Raw genomic sequence first — 4,013 nt, 5'->3', positions numbered from 1 at the left:
AATTGAACTGTCAAATATACAATTATATACGATTCTGAGACTTGTGCAAAATATTTACATATGCATGGGTCACTCACAGTGCCCTATGCAATGCTTATGCAAAATTCTATCAAGCGTGTCTCACTCAGAGGATGTAGGGAACATATACAGCATGCATATGCTCTAAACATTATAGTATGATTACATTATGCTTCTCTTTGGCTTTGCTCCTGTTGCTCTCTTCACTGACCTGTAAGGCAAACACAAAAGACACAGAGTAAGGGTGTTATGTGGTGAGGCCATTTAATCTTGTCAAGGAATATTGTCAATGTAATGAGACATTTCAGTGCTTGACTGTTGTGAGTTTACCTGCATTTTCCATGTTCACATCAGTGGAAAGAGGACTCTCATGTGGTTTATGATGCTTCCTTGCTAAGATAATCAGATGAATGAGCAAAAGAAAATAATTAATACATTTACATCAGTACTGCAGGTCAAAACCTTTCCTAATTAGTTTTTTGCATGTATTTTATCTTTTTTGCATGTGCGAGTATTTGTACTATACTTACTGTTCTTTCTGGAATTTTTAAGGTCGGTAAGAGAGTATGTGGCTTCATGAACTTTATCTGCTTCTGAAATATATATATTTGTATTTATAGGATTATAAAAAAAATCACCAGAATTACTGTTTTTAACTCAAATGTTTATGTATCTCTAACCACTCTGTGATATTCAAAACATGACATGTACCATTTTCACAATTTGCGGTCTCTTCCAAGTCAGCGATTGTTTCATAGTCGTGATTATCACCTTAAAAAAATAATACGCCAGAGTCAGAATTACAATTTAAAGCTATGACCTGTAAGTATGTGTATTTCTAGCTGCTGTGTGCTATTCAAAAGATACTGTGTACCATTTGGACCATTAGCAGTCTCTTCCGCAAGATGGAGTGTTTCATAGGGTTCATAATGAGCTTGAAGAAACAAAGTCAGAGGATCATGTCAGTACTATTAGAGCAAATACATCAACACAGTTTTGTTAAAGTGCAAAGACACAAAATTCGAATTTAATTTAATTACAGTTTTAGAAAGTTTGATTAACAGTTTGATCTCCCTGTTGGAGCTCAGTCTGGGGAGAGTTCTTTTTTCTCCTCGTCTTTCCTCACATTGTGCATTTTCCATTGCTATAACTCTCTGACCTGTCTTCCCCGTGATGTTTGTGTAATGGATGTATGGTCGGAAGGCTAAGATGGCGCTGGGAAGGCTGGCAGCCTTAACCCAATTTCCCCCGGGATGAATAATATTATCAATCAATCAACAGTGTATTAAAAATATTGTATGTGTTGTAATGATATGGAACAATAACTTTTGTTGATCCTTCAGTTCATTTAGTTAGATATACATTTCTGTGAGTAAATTCTGGTTTAACTCAGTTTTTAGGATTTTTTTGATTATTTGCACAACTTTTTGTGTTTTTGATATTTGATTGATGACCAGATGACCAGAACTCCTGGACTTTAAGAAGACTAATTATTAATACTAAACTTTAGTTTAAGCACTGACCATGCTGAAGAGATTTGTATTCATGGGTTTCATGCTGATTGTCTCCATGATTTCTGGTGGAGTCTTGACTGTTGATGTCCGACTGGATCGGCCTAATGAAAACATAACAAATGCACAGATAATAACATAATAAAGTAAATTTAGTACAGTAAGAAAATTACTACTGAATGTTTAAAATGAAAATAGGAATGCAGAGATTTATACCAACCCAGTGAAGCATAAATCTGTCAAAAAAGGAAAATGATTTTTTTTTGATAATCCAAACTGTTTTACTTCTATTTAGTGCTATGATGTTTTTATATTTTGTATCAAGTAAGAAAAATGTCTTACCCTTCACTTTTCTATAGCAATACAGAATACTCATTCCTAAGAGCAGGAGAATAATAAGAAGAAAGACTCCACAAACCAGTCCAACCAACCACAGAGGAAATGAAAAGCTTTCAGGACCTGATGGAGCTACTGTGATTGTAAATATTAACAGAAAACATTAAGAGACCTTATGTGAGAATTTTTTTCTAAACATTAAAAAACATATATTCTCAAAGAAGTAGAGTCAGGTGACAAGAAGACAAAACACATACTCAATGATATACGCCATCAATGAGTACTCTATTAAAAAAAAAAAAATCCATCAACTGTTTTGATCCTGCTCACCTTTAACTGACATCCAGCTCTGTGCTGACTCTCTTCCTGAGTACTGACACTTGTAGAAACCTTCATCAGACTTTGACACTGCAGAGATCTTCAGCTCCCCTCGGGGATCATTTTGAAGAAGTTTGTCATTGTGATAGAAAAACACATTGGAAAGTATTTTTTGTGTTCTCAAACTGCAGCTCAGACTAACAGAAGCTCCCTCAGTCACAGGATGAACAGGACTCACCAGGATAGGATCATAATAATTATCTGTGAAACAATCAATGGTGGTCCTGTTAGATCAGAAAAAAAGCTGAAGGGCACCAAAGTTACATGATGATGTGATACCTACTGTTCTGTGTATAAGAACTACTGTACACTAACTTTTTTTTACCAAATGGACAGCTGACCTATAAAATGTAGAGTGCCTTAGACATGAAATGTTAATCTCATGAGACTTGGGCTATTTCCATATATCAGTTAGTAACAGCTAAAAGACTTTGGGCTCTAGGTTGACAGTTGGAGGTATTTTGAAATATGGGAATTGTCCTTGTCTTCAGAGTGAGACTTGTGTTGTAATGTAATGTTGAGCTGATTTGATGCAGCATTAATGAAAACAACTCACCAGCTGCTTGTTTATGCAGTGGCACATAACAAACACAGCCACACAGGAAAAGAGGAACATGAGGTCTTACTTTAAGTGTACAGTGGTCCCTCGTTAATCACGGGTGTTACATTCTAAAAATAACCTGAAATCTGCAAAGTAGCCAACTTTATTTTTTACAATTATTATAGATGTTTTAAAGCTGTAAAACCCCTCACCACACACTTTATACACTTTTCTCAGACAGGCATCAACATTTTCACACTTTTCATTCTTGTTTAAACATTCTCAAAGTTCAAACCTTCGTAGAAAAATAAGTCCAGTATTATAGAATGAAACCAAAGATCAAACCCTGTTTTCAGGTCCAGAACATGAGAATCAATGGTACGGAAGTAGAGGAAGCAAGAAGAATAAGTTGAGTAAAGTTTGACTTATCTGACTATTTTGTTTTGCTTAATGCGCCTTATAATCCACCTATGGTCCAAAAAATACAGTAACTTCTACTTTCCTTTAGCAAGTCCAAAAGTCCAACTTTTTGTGCAATGGCTAGAATCTTCCTCTGCCTTTTGGTTGCAACCACAGGTGCCTTTGACAGTGCAAAATGTTTCCTCAACATTGTTGTGTTTGTTGGGGAGAAAACTTACAAACATGCAGTTCAGCACTTCAGAGTGATAGAAGATTTATGTAAATTTGACAAACTGAACACATTCTGTACACGACAGGAGACAGCACGAGATTGATTGGCAATGGTCTACAGCCAACCAGGATGCAGAACACAATGCGCTGTAAAAAAAACAACAACCCAAAAACCATGCAAAATCGCACGAAAAAAAATTTGCAAAACAGCGAGGCCACGAAAGGTGAATCGCATTATAGTGAGGGACCACTGTACTGTACTCTGCTTTGCTGGGTTTTGCAGTTTTTGTTTGTTTGCTTGTTGTAAATATGTTAAAAAGTAAAACTTAGTGGTTTGAGCACTCTGTGGAGAACCCACAAAAACATACGTATAATAACATACTCAGACATTTACTGCTTATTCACTGATAAGGGTTGAGCTAAAATAAGACTGAAAATTGCCTAAATGTCCCACATTTTGTCCATTTTTAACAGATTTACTTTCATACAGCAGTGTAGTGGGGAAAAACTGTGAGGTAATGATTAACATAAAGGGGGAAAAAACGACCAAAAGAACATGAAGAATGTATAATAACATACTCTGTACAGTGATGTTGACT

The 4,013-nt window shown here is 35.7% G+C and overlaps 1 long non-coding RNA gene across 1 annotated transcript; it reads right to left on the bottom strand.

Moving 5' to 3' along the window:
- Positions 1-765: 765 nt before the first annotated feature.
- Positions 766-1,565, bottom strand: LOC309702826. The gene is made up of 3 exons (XR_014275756.1): positions 1,542-1,565; positions 893-952; positions 766-789 (listed from the first exon to the last, which is right to left on the bottom strand). It is a non-coding gene; the product is annotated as an uncharacterized lncRNA (long non-coding RNA).
- Between the last annotated feature and the right edge of the window lie 2,448 nt (positions 1,566-4,013).

The sequence above is a fragment of the Aulonocara stuartgranti genome (assembly GCF_965226115.1).
Source record: "Aulonocara stuartgranti genome assembly, chromosome: 3".
NCBI lineage: Eukaryota > Metazoa > Chordata > Actinopteri > Cichliformes > Cichlidae > Aulonocara > Aulonocara stuartgranti.
Note: the sequence above shows the minus strand (reverse complement) of the source record. Positions and strands in the feature narration are given on the sequence as shown.